The sequence below is a fragment of the Lissotriton helveticus genome, chromosome 9, assembly GCF_964261635.1.
Source record: "Lissotriton helveticus chromosome 9, aLisHel1.1, whole genome shotgun sequence".
Taxonomy (NCBI): domain Eukaryota; kingdom Metazoa; phylum Chordata; class Amphibia; order Caudata; family Salamandridae; genus Lissotriton; species Lissotriton helveticus.
The window spans coordinates 626905787-626921184 of record NC_136070.1 but is presented as its reverse complement, the minus strand read 5'-3'; the positions used below and the strand labels follow the sequence as shown (position 1 = coordinate 626921184).

General features: G+C 44.2%; 1 protein-coding gene across 1 annotated transcript in view; it reads right to left on the bottom strand.

The window, feature by feature from the left end:
- The window catches only part of LOC144781709 (cytochrome P450 2F3-like), a 970074-nt gene that overhangs the window by 674170 nt on the left and 280506 nt on the right, over nt 1-15398 (bottom strand). Inside the window, exon 3 of the mRNA XM_078660683.1 lies at nt 11752-12061. The gene's annotated coding sequence lies outside the window, so the exon portion shown is untranslated. The remainder of the gene's footprint in view (nt 1-11751; nt 12062-15398) is intronic.

Here is a 15398-nt window from a genome sequence, read left to right as displayed (position 1 = left end):
GATTTTGTTATCTTTTATCCACTGACAAATTTCAGGTCTTAAACCGTTTACAAACCTGTAAATGAAGTGCGTCATGTCCTTCATCTCGATGTTATCTATACCACTGTATGTTTTAAACACCTGCAACAGCCTTTCATAATAGGAGTGCACTGTCTCCTCTCTTTCCTGCGTTGTTCTATCTATCCTGGTCCAATCAGTTTCCTTAGCTGGCACCTTTAGTTTCAGATGCTGAATTACTTGTTCATACTTTCTCATGACTTCCTTCGAAGGTTCCCCTGTTTCTTTATCTCTGGTATACTCCTCACTAGGCCAGGCTATGGCTATTTTACACTCGGTCCATAGATCGACTGGGACCACAATGTCGAAAAACCCATCCAGGTCTTTCCACAGGCATTTCTGCACCTTTATGAACCTTTCCACTTGCCGGTACCATTCAACCGGTTTCTCGCGCAGTTTCGGGAAATCGTTAGTAAAGGACACAATATCCTGTCTGGACCATGGAACGTGCACATACCTCCCACCTGGTACTTCCCGCATGGGGCATAATGTTTCGGGTTTGTCTACTTCTCTCAGAGGGAACTCAGGGGTAGCTTGTCTCGATCGGGCCTCATCTTTCTTACGTGCCCACCTCGTTTTCCACCTTTCCACGTCTCCCCATTTTTGCAAAACTGCAAGCAACTCTTTAATCTGCAACTTCCTCCCTGACACATTCAAGTTCTCTAAATCCTTATCTGAGAACTCAGCTCGGTATGGTTTCTGCAAGGGCTTCGATCTCGATATATCTATCCCCATACTAGCTGCAGTGTCGGTCAGTTTTTCGTGGAGCACCCTGGTACTTCTGGTAAGGCTTTTACACATGAACAGCAATTCTTCTTCAGAATAGGTGTTTAATCTGTCTAACCCCACATTTCCTGCCATCAATTCCTCTATTTCTACCCTCAGTTTATAGAGGTCTAAAGGTTTCGTTTGCGGAGCCTGTTTTTCTAAATCACGACTCCAATTTTCAATCTCTTCTGTCGTTACCAAGGAAACACTCCTAGTCCCTGTTGCTGATTCTAATTTAATTTCTTTCGCATCAAAAGGATTATGCCTCTTCTGCACTCCCTTTCCGGTCTGTTTGTTTGGTAGATCCAAGAACACCACTTCGGACTCACACTCACTGGACTGATCGTCTATCAGTAGGGGCTCTTGCCTCGGCGGGGCCATTATCGGGTTCATAACTGGAGGGTTCAGACCTCCTTGATTATTCCCGTACAATGGAACCACTGGTCCGATTGTTACCGGAATAGTCAAAGCTTCAGGACTGGTATTTAACTGGGAGATCTTCTGAATTATTTCTGTCCTCTGTCTAGCTAGGGCCTCTTGCTCCCTTTCATCTAGTACTCTTCCTAATGTCCGGTCAGGTATCATCTGTGGGGTCAGGTGAGGGGTAAGACTCGGGGCAGTAGGATGCGTTTCACTTGGACCCCCACCATAATTTGGTTTCGGGAACAAAGTTCCTGTGCCAAATGACCTACGGTCTTCCCCATATGGAGGCTGCAAAAAGGGTACTCCTGAACTTACTGGCTTTTCTTCGTTTTCATACAGAGGTCTGGGGAAAAATGTTCTTTCACGGGAATATTTTTCCTCTGAGCTCTCGGGCATTCTAGGATATATTTTTCGTACCTCCGGGGGCTCGGGCTTCTCAAAATAGGGCAATACCTGGCCCCCTCCCCCCCTACATAGGGATCTGTCTTCCTCCTTAATAGATGGACGCTGGAGATTCTCTCCTGCACTGGAAGGTCGGGCTCCTTCATTATAAGGGGGCGGACTTCTCGTAAAGATGTCATCTAACAATTCATCATCTGACTCTCCAAGGGCTCCCCAATGCTTACACTTTTCTGTCCTTTTTTCTTCCCCCGACGGGGTACATGCTGGCATCATAGGAAACAGACCCTCAACAATCATGCTCTGCCTCCACTGTTTCATCCTCTTGTCCCTTGTCTCTTGTTTCAGCCTGGGGTACCACTTAGTCAGACCTTTGTCCATTCGGGGTTTCTCCCTTTCGAAAGCCTCAATTTCCCATTCCTCTAATGCCTCATACTGCGTTAGTCTCGGTCTGGGATGTAATTCATTCATGCGGGTTCTCAAATTAAATAAAATTCTGCCATTAAAAGTACCGTCTAACGGAAAAGCCAGTACTCCGTCATCTTTTGTGTACTTTACCCAATTCTCCAACCACACACAGGTGTTGTACCCTCGGTCAAACATCATGAATGAGGCAGGAGTATTCGGTGGCGGGATAGTAACGCCCTCTCTAGACTTAATCGGGTTGTCCGTTTTGAAGAAATTCTTTACCCTGCTTACAAGGGACATCTTTCTCTTAGCTCCGTACATAATATCGTATCTATTAGCTTTCCACTGATCCCTTTCAAACCCTTGGTTTCTTGGATCGGGTCTAGTCTCTGGACAATACGAGTGCCACATACAATTTCTACGCTTAACTCTGTTTACAAAGTCACCTCCAATCAGAACGCGTCTTGCAATTCCGTGCGACCAATGAGGTGCACGCGTTCAAATAATTTTGGCCAATGGGTGCGCGGCCCCTTCGTGAGACAGTTCTCACTCCTCGGCGCTTCACCCTTCCTTTACAATTTCAGCCCCGCTACCCGCCCGCTGTTTCTACCAATCCCAGCGCGGCACGGAGTGACGTCAGAGGCGCTTCGCGACTGACTCCCTCCCTTCACAAGGTAACGGAAACTTTCTTTCCTTTTAAAGTGCTCAGTGCTTGGTTATTTTACAACAAATACACATTCGCCACAGTGCTCAAGTGTCTAGACAGAAAAGATTTCTTTTACTGCAAGCAAACTACTTCCATTTACTTTTCACGCGCTGCCGGCAGATCTCTTCCGCCTACCCTTCACTCTAGCATCGGTGAACCTGTTATTCCCCTAAACTCATCCACTTCTTTCCGGGATATATCCGAGTCTAAGGTTTCCCAGCGGACCCCTTTGCTTTCACCCAAGCTCCGATGAACCTGCTACTCTTCCGATGTGACCCTTACTAGGTTACGCCACTATGGGAATTTTGCCAATGAACCTCGTTACTGACATTTATTCACACATATATTCAGAAAAAACCCTAGTTAGTGCTTCCTGGTTATCCTAACCTGCACCTAACTTTCCTTAAGCCTGTGACCCCAGGACAATGGATTCTATTCACCACTTGCCCTTTCAATTCCCCGGGGAGTTCGGACAACAAGAAACAATACGGTTTACAAATGCATGGATTAATACATATAACAATATAAGAACAAGAATAATAACAATACAACAATTCATGAATTTCAGCAGCGTATTCACAAGAGAGTGATCGGTTCCCTCGCAACAGCCGCTCTTATAGCAGCATTAATGTACTAGCAGCTTCCGACTCAACTAGTCTAACTAGTTCTACCTAACCTTTAGCTAGTCCCTAACCATCCTCTGATCTACCAGAAAACTGATAGAGCGCGCGAGGTCACCCAGCCAATGATTTCGCCGTTTCCGGCTTCAGGGCCCATATACTTTCAATTCACACTATTCATTGACCAGGCGACTTCACGGGCTGCTACCAATTGTGTGTGTTCCCTACTGTTATTACTTAGTGTACCCGACTTACCATCCACCGACACGGGTACCTATGACTTCAATGGATCAGGGGCCTAGCTGTAAAAGGAAAGGCAGCAAATGCAATTTCAAAATGACATTCAATACTGTTGTAAATGACCACGGACAACTGGAAGTTTTAAAATGTTTATCTAAAGTTCGTTTTCTGAAAGCATGAGATTTACAAGAATAAGACAATCGATAATCAAGATAATGAAAAGTACATAACTATAGAGAAATAAAGTCAGGGTAATCATTAAAATGCAATAATGAGATGCAAAGGAAATATGCTATGCATTCAAGGCAGGAATTCTTTAGAAAATCTAAGTAAGGTCGTTCTAGACCATATCAGAAAATGACAAACTGCAATGCAAAATATGATTTCTAAAAGATAGGGTAACATGAGAACATATCAAGAAAAATTATGCAAATGACTTTACGTTTCAATAGTTTGCGGCAAAATCATGGAAAAATCAACGTATGCAAGATGTCTCTTTATTTGAGCAAAAGACAGAAATATAGAAAGGTGCAAGTTTAAGGAACTTAAAGCAGTATTTACCTAGACTGGTGTGGAAACCAAACCCTGGCCACGGGTCAGTTAAGGACAGGAAACCCTCAAGGAAGGATACCCCTCAAAGGACAGCAGGTGCAGAATGGACACCCCGGACAGGACAGGATACCCTCAGATTAGGAATCAGGACAGGACCTCAAGACAGGACAGCAAACCCTCAGGACAGGACCGCTCAGGACAGGACCACACCCGCAGTTTGGAAGCAACGCCTGCGTCCCACCCTCTCTGCAGCTATCGATCAAGACCCCGATTGGGTCAGCGAACTCCCAGCAAAGTGCTTCGCCAGCACTTTAAGGTTCAGTAAAACCTTAGTCTATGGTCAATTTCGGACAGAGTGCTCCGCAGCGCTCTGTATCTTCAGTCACCTATTGAGTACGATGGGTCAGTGACAGGTCAGCTAAACCAGACAAGTCGGACAATTCCCTAGGTGAACCCAGGGTAGATATACTCTTTTGGGTCAGTGTACCACCCCCCAAATGTTGCAAAGTGTCAGAATCCCCAATTTCGATTGGTCCTAAGGTAGGCTTTGGGTAACACACCAATCATAACAGTCTATTTAGATGCTACATTTACATATTTGGGTACCGCCTAGCGAGATTGGGGTTCCCATGAGAAATTGTGCAGAAATACGAGTGACAATTTACATTGTTGCCGAGCTAGGACAATTGTCTCTGTTTTCCTGGGTTTTTCAGGTCAGTTCTCAGGAGCATCTTGCCCATCACTGCCAGCTGGCTAAGTTCCATCAGCCAAAGTTGTCAGGTCCCTGGAAAAGCGATCATGCGCAGAAGGGACCTCCAAGATGGCTCATCGGTACAAACAGACCCCCATTCCCCGCGGTACATGAAAAGTAAGCGAGAACAAATTAATACATAGAAATAATGTTATGAAAACACATCATTTGGTTTTGAACTTTCAACTTATCACTACAAAATATACTTATGCAGTCTAAATGTTAGCTACATATAACATACACAAGAGCAGTGGCACGAGCAGTACCACGTCGCAGGCAAAGCTATGAATTACGCATGCGCATAAATTTCCCTCCACTTCTGCAGACCCGTCAGGACACGTGAGTGTGGCTGACGCATGCGCAGTAACTAAATACAAGCGGCGGCCATATTTTACGGACACGGATTAAAATCATTAGGAATACACATAGGCAAGCTTCTTAATCCTTATTCAAACTATATATAAACGTTAGTAAGACGTACACTTATTACCTTGTTACACATAGACGAGGTTCATGACTTCGGCAAGGTCGCAAAATATGCGAAGCTTTGCTTCATCACCTTGAGTTAGACATGGATGTTTATTTTTTTAAATTAAAGCCTTCATCTACCAGTTTGAAAAATACAAAGTGGTAAGCGCATCAAAGCATTTCTTCCTTCCTTTACAAACCCACTAGCAGGTCAGGTTGTGCGTGTTTCACATTATTTCAATACCTCCTAATCGTTGGAAAGCCTATGGCCCCCTTTACAAGTTTGTCCAAATAAGGTGGGATATTTACCACAGTTGGTAAATTCCATTACCCCACCCCAATGAGGAAATTGAGGCATAGCATGTAGAATCAGTTTTTAATACGCCGACTTCCGCATGTTTTTTCTGGGCCTTTTCCTAATACACCGAAAGCTGCATGGTACAGTAAACACCGTACAGATTTCCTCTGTTAAAGTTTGCTAGGTTTGACCTTCCAAAATGTAATTAAGCTCGAGGTATTTAACACATCTGTTGATTGTAGGAAGCGTTAAATACCTTTAAACTCGTAATTCTGAGAGGGGTTTATGCACTGGTCAGAATATACCATGCTACTCATAATCATTATGAATTGCTGTGTTATTTGTCACCCCTGATAAATAACGATGCTACGGGGTGAATTATTTATCGGTGTGATAAATAACAACTTTTCTTCGTACATGGCGTCTCCATCTGCTAACACGCTGCTCCTGAGGCGGAAAGCCGGGAGAGTGTTCCACTTTTTAAAATTGTTTTCTTGTGTTTTCTTGTGTTTTAAACTGAATTTCACTCACCCCAATCCTCTGCAATTGACAAGCGGACCCTCCGCTGAGCAAAAACCGGCGTGTAAAACGCTTGCCAGCGCTTCGACCGATCGACTGGCCACGCCCCCCTTGGAGGCCACGCCCACCGCCCACAGCATAAAAGGGACGCTGATCACTAGCGTCTCCATCTGCTAACACGCTGCTCCTGAGGCGGAAAGCCGGGAGAGTGTTCCACTTTTTAAAATTGTTTTCTTGTGTTTTCTTGTGTTTTAAACTGAATTTCACTCACCCCAATCCTCTGCAATTGACAAGCGGACCCTCCGCTGAGCAAAAACCGGCGTGTAAAACGCTTGCCAGCGCTTCGACCGATCGACTGGCCACGCCCCCCTTGGAGGCCACGCCCACCGCTCATCTACTCACTATTCCATAAGTATGTGCCTCCCCAGGAAGCGCAGCGGACGAGCGTAGCGGGCACGCCGACTGCGCGCCGAAGGCGCGCCTAAGGAAAGCCCGTCTGCGCCCGTCCGCGACCGACCGAGACCAGAGGCCACTCACCCTGCCTCTCCCATTCAATACTCCCACTCGCAACTCACTGCTCATCAAGGCAAGTGGACTCTACCTGCTACCACCTTAGCTCGCATCTCCAATCTTGGACTAATAACTTCACATAATTCAGTCCATACCAACACCCTATCCACGTCCCTAAATAACAGCTTCTCAAATCTGCTTCCAGCTGCCCTCCCCCCCACAACAATAACTGCTATGTACTTAAATACAAGATCAGCAGTAAAACACCAGCTCGATCTTTTCACCCTACTTGAATCCCATAAACCCGATTTATTATTTCTTACCGAGACCTGGTTCTCGGACAGCTCTCTTCCCTCCCTGCTAGCGATACTCCCCCCGACCTATTATGCCATTCGAGCCGACCGCTCCTCTGGCAGGCCTGGTGGAGGGGTCGCTCTGATCGCTCGTAGGGAATTCACTTTTCACCCTCTGGTCTCCCCCTCCATGGGAACTTCAGACTGTTTAGTGGTGCGCTCTCTGTCTTTTATTCCCCCCCTCACTTGTGTCCTCGTGTACCGACCCCCGTCCTCCCCCCAAACGTTCCTCCCCAGTTTTCAAGATCTAATGGCGACTCTGATGGTTAACCACTCTTCCATCATAGTCCTGGGAGACTTTAACTTCTGGCCCTCCGACCCTGCGGAATGCGCAACGTCCAAAGAGTTCTCAGACTCCCTTCAGTCGCTCAATTTTACATCAGTCGTCAATACTCCCACACACAGGCAGGGACACATCCTGGACCAAATCTGGCAACGTGATTGCCCGGTCATTTCTCTCTCTATTTCCCTGTGTCCATGGTCAGATCATTCACTGATCACCTTTTCCCTATCCCCTCTTCCACCTCCTAAGCCCGCTCCCGCGAGAAATGTCTGGGCGCGCTCATGGAACCGCGTCGATGTCGAAGCTCTATCGACTTCCCTTTCTTTTTCCACCCCCGATCTGACCGCGCTGCCTTCATCTGGTCAGGTAGAAGCCATCACCAACTGGCTGCGGGCCGGGTGCGATACTATCGCTCCTCTAAAACGCATCGCAACCAAACGCCCTAAAGATGCAAACCGATGGTTCTCAGACGACCTAAAGATCCAAAAACTCACTCTTCGCCAAGCTGAACGACAATGGAGACGGAACTACTGCCCTATTGCTAAAACCCGGTATATTGAACTTCTCACTCAATATAAGAAAGCCATACTAGACACTAAAAAAACGTATTTCTCCTCCAAAATCCAACTTGCAGAGAACCGGCCAAGAGAAATTTTCTCTATCATCCAAGACCTTGCCTTCTCCGACAGAGCCTCACTCAAACCATCACCTTCTCAACCACTATGCGACTCCCTTAATCACTTCTTCCTAGACAAAATCAGCTAAATCAAAATTAAAATCCCTCCTCCATCCCCGGCTTTCACTGATCCCCGTCGTCTGCCAGCTACTGCACATCTGGACTCTATTCCCCCCCTTTCGATCGATTCATTTCTTTCCATACTTCCGTTGGTCAAGTCCGGCTCCCCACTGGACCCCTGCCCTGCCTACATTCTAAAGCAGATCTACACCTACTGCCCCTCACCACCTTTAGTGCTCCTCAACAGCTCGCTGGCTCAGGGCATCGTTACCCCCGCTCTCAAATCGGCAGTGATCGTTCCGATCCAAAAAAAACCTGGAGCGGATCCTTCCGACCCAGCTAACTACCGCCCCATCTCCCTTTTGCCTTTTCTGGCAAAGGTATTGGAACGACACGTGGTAAAAACCCTGAGCGAGTTCGTGGAAAGTCATGGCGTTTTGGCCTCAAGACAGGCCGGCTTCCGCCCAGCCACTCAACTGAGTCCGTTATAACATCGGTTTTGGATAACCTCCAAAAAGGAATGGATACCAATCAACATCAGGCCCTGATCCTCTTAGATCTTTCCGCCGCATTCGACACGGTGGACCATACCATCTTACTGTCACGTGTCGAGGCGGCGGGAATCGGAGGAACAGCCCTACTATGGTTATCCTCTTTCTTGAGCGGCCGGACTCAGGCGGTTCGCCTGGGAGAGTTCTCTGCGGAATTTCAACCCATCCAGTGCGGTGTCCCCCAGGGTTCCTCTTTATCCCCCCTCTTATTTAACCTTTACATCGCCCCCCTCATTTTTGCGTTACAGCAACAGGAGGTCTCTGTGTACAACTACGCAGATGATCTCCAGCTTATTTTTCCCATTTCCTTTTCCCCCGAGTCCATGTCCAATGTTCAGTCCATCATGACTTTCATCCAGGACTGGATGAATTTCAACCACCTGAAACTCAACCCCGATAAAACGGAGTTGGTGTTGACAGGTGGTTGCTCCAGTCCCTGGTCCTCCTCTTTCTGGCCCCCCTCATTAGGTCCCCCACCCACTCCTGTCTCTTCAGTTAAAACTCTTGGATTCAAAATCAATAACCAGCTTTCCCTTCATTCCCAAGTCTCTGCTGTGGTTTCCTCTGCCTTCCTCTCTCTTAGGACGATTCGCAGAGTCTCACGATTCTTCGCCCCTGATGCTCTCAACTAATTCTCCTGGCCATGGTAATATCCCGCCTAGACTATGGCAACGCCCTCTACCAGGGCATGCCCGACTACCTTATGAGGCGCCTCCAACTGGTTCAAAACAAGGCCGCTCGGCTGGTTTTTAACCTCTCTAAATCACATCATGTAACTCCCCTCCTCTTCTCCCTGCACTGGCTCCCTGTCCGGCAGCGCGTCCTATTTAAGCTTGGCTGCACCATTTTTAAAGCCCGGACAGGTTCTGCCCCCTCCTTCATCAACTCGGCCATTCAAACTTACACCCCCTCACGAGACCTCCGATCCTCTTCCCACCACCTTCTTGTGGTTCCCCGCTTCAAACGCAAGAAGTGGGGTGGTTCCAAGTTTGCTACCGCGGGTCCAGCCTTTTGGAACTCTCTCCCAATGTCTCTCAGATCCTGTACCCAGTACCCCCTCTTTCGTAGAGACCTTAAGACCTTCCTCTTCACCCAAGCCTTCCCATCTTGAATGCTTACCTCCCCCCCATATCCTACCCGCCGAGTAGCAGTTGCCAGTTAAGCGCCAAGAAACCGCCAGGTGTACAAGCGCTATACAAATCCCTTCAAATTCATTTCAAATTCAATAACATGCGGGTTTTGGTGTTTAATGCACCAAAATCCGCTTGTTATGGTATATACCATGTGCTTTTCTCTGTTAAATTTTGGCAGGTATGACCTGCATGTTGTGTTATTTAACGGTTCTAGTAATAATCGGATGCGTTAAATAAAACTAAACTCGTAATTCTGTGCCATGCATAAACAAAGGTTTATGCATGGCATGGAATTTAACGAGCTACTCATAATTTTCATAATGACTCAATTATGAGTTTAGATATTATTTATGATAAATAAAAATGTTACATGGTACGTTATTTATCGAGTCCAATAAATAACACTTATTATGAGGTCTTGAAGAATAACATGCAGATTTTGGTGTGTAACGCACCAAAATCCACGATACAATAAATACTGTATGTTTTTCCTCAATTGTTGCATGGTACAGTAAATACAGTACACATTTCCCCATTAAATTTCAGCCGATTTGACCTACCAACCTTTAAGAAAGATTGAGGGGCATATTATCAAGGGGGTTTATCTCTGCTTTTTTGGCTTTAAAAGCCAAGAAAGCGGAGATAAAATTATCTCCCTATTACCTAGCTGTCGCTAACACCAGTTAGCGACAGCTAGTAGGAGATAGCGACCATCTTGGGCCCCACTTTGCATGTCAGTGATATTTATCACTAATGACATGCAAAGTGGGCGTGCCAAGATGTTAGCGACTGGAAACAGTCGCTAACATCGCTATCTCCTATTACCAACTTTTGGAGATATTCGCGCTAAGCGCGAATATCTCCAAAAGCTAACACCTGCTCTGAGCAGTTCTTAGCCATGTTATCCAATGGGAGATGGATAACATGGCTAAGAGCATTAGCTCGGTAATGCATGAATATCGCTGACTTTTCAGCGATATTCATGCATTGCGGCCGTTTTTTATCGCATTTGCGATAAACCTTGGTAATACCAAGGTTTATCTGCGGTAAAAATCGCCGCAGCTCAGCGGTAAAATTTTGTCTCTAACCAAGCAATAGCGATAATTATCGCTATTGCTTGGTAATATGCCCCTGGGTTATTTAATGCAGCCAATAACAAACGAATGCTTTAAATACCTCCAAACTCATAATTCCGACCCATTCGTAAACTGGGGTTTACGCATGGGTCGGAATATAATGAAAAACTCATAATCAGGGCCCAAGTGTCTACACAGATACATTTTACAATCCATGAAACCAAACACCAATTTTACACTGTTTTATTCTTACAAGTGGATTCGCTAATCAAATCAATTCAATCGTATTTTAAAAAAAAAACAATGAGGCACAGATTTCTTTTGAGATAATCTCAACAGGCATGGCCACTGTAACATATTGAGACTACACGCACTATGACCCTTGTAGTTCTGGGGAGGACTTTAGACAGGAACTGCATAATAGGTGAGAAGGTGTCAAAGTGTGGTCAACAAAAAGTATGATGTATTGTGCAGTGTGTGAGTGTATGATGAAGAATAAAATAAAGTTTGGCTGCAGCTCCTGTGTGGCATATTTCATTTGCATTCTCTAGGGCTGGGGAAGATGCCACAGACTAGTAGGGGATACGTGCCCAGAAGAAAATAAGACTCCTCTCCTGTAGAGTTTGCAGTGATACACCATGCTGCCTTTGTATACCATGTGTGCCCGAAATCAATGCAAAGCAGTCTGTAACCAGCACAAGTGGAGTCAAAGCCCTGTTCCAGTCAGTACACAGCCACAGAAGTAAAAGGCCCTGCAGAGAATCATATTCAAAACGTCTGCGAAGATATCGCCGGTAATGTCACTGGCAAAGACGCTGCACCCTAAACACAGAACAATATTCAGATGAAGCAGAGATAGAGGCAGCGACAACCAGATACGAAAAACAGAAACGCACTTACTGTCAAGGACAAGTGAATTGCTTTACGACATCCATTCGGATGTGGAGACCCACATTCAAGCAACTGGGGTGTTGTGTGCACAGGTTGCCAGTCCTGCTTTCTGCAACAAATGCTTTCTGAACCGCATGTGCCGTCAATGGCAGCAAAAGGGAGCCCAACATATACTGCAACTGTGTTCCTGAAACCACCACTGCCTTTTGACACTTGTAAGTTGCAGAACATCAATGCCTGGTGGGTTGCGTGGTTCGAACACTCAATGACTTCATGGATGCGCTAGGAGTTTAGGTTTATTGATAGTTTGGTATCTTGCCTAAAAAAGCAATACAAACAATTCATAAACATGAGTATTATATAAAAAAATCTAATGAAAACGTATACTTTACAATAAAGAATTTGCAACTAACATTACATTCCCTCATAACAGCATTTAAAATCAACAAATATTCATTTTATCCGCTAACCGATTGATATCTAAAACTTTGAAATCTCTCCTATTTCCTATCTATTATAAAACAACATACCTTAACCCCCTTGCCACAGAAATATTTTGCCAACCTTCGTTTCTGACAGGGTTAACTTTATCTTTGTACAAAATACAATCCTCTAAGGTGCTAACAAGGGCAACAGCATTATAACAGTGATAATTTTGATCTTTTGAGCAAGTGTGCGAGATGGACATTTGATAAACATTTTACCATGACCAATTTCTTATATTCGAAAATGATCAATGATAATTCGGGACAAATTGTTATCCTACAATCATCTCTAGGCCTTAAGCATGTAATCAAAGCAGACATTAAGTTTGTTGATGCCGAAGATGTTCAATTAATTATCAATGTGCAAAAATGCAATTTCCTGTGTGTAAAATAAAGCAACAAAAATGCATAATACATGTACTATTTTACAGTATTTATAAGCGACCTTTCCACAAAATACCCTTTATTATGTTGAGGGTATAACAAAGACATAGTGACCTCAATATACCCATTCCATATGCTTAATACAGTAAACCTTTCTGCTTAATTCACTAATCGTAGACGACAGACAAGAGTTTTCCTATTGCATCACACAAGGGTATGTTATCAAAACTCAAAATTAATTGCATTAAACCATTTGTATGGCGAATCTGAGTCGATTTAAAGGCCGGTAACAATAATGCTTTTCTACTAGCAGCAAAACAGGAGCAAGCTATAAGTGGGTGCAAAAACTTCAGTGGTCCCCTCAAACAGAAGGGGCACTTCGCTTTATCCAACCAAGCTTGACAAACCATCTTCAAATGTATAAAAGCCAGGACCAGCCCCAATATTATCTTCAGTGCCCACCTCCTTATCTGGGTACTCTTTATGCCCTAGAGGTAAGGCTAAATATGCCCCTGATAGAGCAAAGGAGCTGTATCCTACATAGGGTACCTGTTAAGAGTGTAATGTAATCATTTATAAATTGCACTCACATATTATTTACTGTTATGAAAGAATTCGATATTAGAAGAACATTGAAATCCACTAACTTGTTAATGTGAAAATGAATGTAAGCCAATGTAAGGTTCAATGATTTAGAAAATGTACTTACCATGGTAATCAATGTAACTCAGTTTAGGGTCCATTAACAAATGTGATTCACTGATGTATTAATGATGATAAGTGCTTTTCTAGGTCAATGATGAATACAAAAATGTGAATTAATGTAGTTAGTTGATGTAGTTGCTAGCCTACTTTGTATGGCGAATTTATTAACTTAGCTTGACTCATAAGCCTCTACTTGTATTGCATTAGAAGAGGCTTGGGGGCAGATGTATCAACCGTTTTGCGACTCGCAAATGGTCATTTTGCATGATTTTGAATGTATCAAAAATTAGCAAATTAAGAATTCGCAAAGATTTGCGATTCCTTAATTTGCCATAGCATTTAAGGAATTGCAAAATTTGCGATTCCTTAAATGCTATGTATGAAGCATTTTTCTTTTGCGAATTTTGGTTAAGGAATCGCAAATTACCACCAACTTGTAGTTGATGGTAATTTGCGAAGTCCTCAACAAATGCACAATTTTGCATTTTTAAGGTGGCATGTGACCAGCACACATGCCCATAGGGCATGTATGTGCGCCATATGCACACATATGTACATTTCCGGGGTGCAGCAGGGTGTCTTTCAGACACCCCTGCACCCTTGAAATAATTCTCAAATTGCGATTAGCAAATTGCGAATTCGCAATTTGAGAATTAGTTCAAAATCATTCCTATGGGCCTCCTGGCCCATAGGAATGCATGGGAAATTATTCCTTATTTGTGAATTCGCAAAATGCGATTTCGCAAATAAGGAAGTGTAAGGAATGGCAAAAAATAGCGATTTTTTTCATACATTCCATTTTGCTATTTCTAAATAGCGATTCCTTAAAAATCGCTATTTAGGAATCGCAAAATGGAATCTTGATACATCTGCCATATCAAGAATGGGACTGGATTGCAAAAACAATCAACATCAGACCGTCTGTTCGTTGACAAATTGAGGAGAGAAACAGCTGCACCCCAAACACAAAGCCGTTACTAAAACTGTGTTCCTGGAACATAAACGGATTAGGATCAAAAACGTCAAATAAAGATCTACTGTTATACTTCCAGCAGTATGATCTAATTTTGTTACAGGAAACCTGGTTAGCAGAACCATTTCATCTTCAAGGTTACAAAACATTTCATCTCCCAGCAAGGAGAATTTCAAAGTTTGGCCACGAGAAAGGCGGCTTAATGATATTCACCTCGATACAAACAATAAATAATGCAAAAGAACTTCTCAATAAAAACACTTCGGGGATAGAAAACGGGATCATTGCAGTCCAGCTGGAAATAAAAACATCAGGAACCATTAGGCAGGAACTAACCCTGGTTAACATCTACCTTCACCCAAAAGGCAAAAAAAGTGGGGCGAAACACCTGGTGACAGAATTGACTAAATTAATAACAGAAGCGGAAAACTCGAACCTTATTGTCTCAGGAGACTTTAATATGTTCCTTTCGAAGTCAACTGGTAAGAATCCGCCAATGGAAGAACATCTGCTGACCAGGGGGATTCCCACACTGGAAGTGTGTCCATGGGGCAGTTTGACAAATATATCAAAAAGATTAATGGAAGATTTGTCAAACCTGGGCCTGATTTCGATAAATGGCCGATCGCCGGGGGACAGACCACAAGCGGCAACTTTTTACAACACGTCCGCCAGCTCGGCGATCGACTACACCGTCCTATCTTTTGCAATGTTTACATTAGTTCAAGCCTTCATAATAGGCACACTCGACTGCAGTGACCATCTCCCGCAAGAATTGACACTAAGGGCGCAAGGGACAGCTCTAACATTTCCCACCAATGGCCCAAAGTTACTGACCTCAACAAAATGCAAAAGAATTAAGTGCAATATCAATGACCCGGAGCGACTAGCAAAAGAAGCGAAGCTGTGCTGGGAAAGTGCTGTAGACTCGAATGTTGGTCATATTACTGCCTGGGAGACCTTCCTGAAAACCTTCGGCTGTTTGAATGTTAAGTCCAATCTCTTTCGAGAAAACGACATATGGACAGGCCAACAAATAATTACCAGTACCAGTAGTGACTCAAAAACACAATCTCAGACTCTTCTATTCCTTAATTTAAGGGCAATAA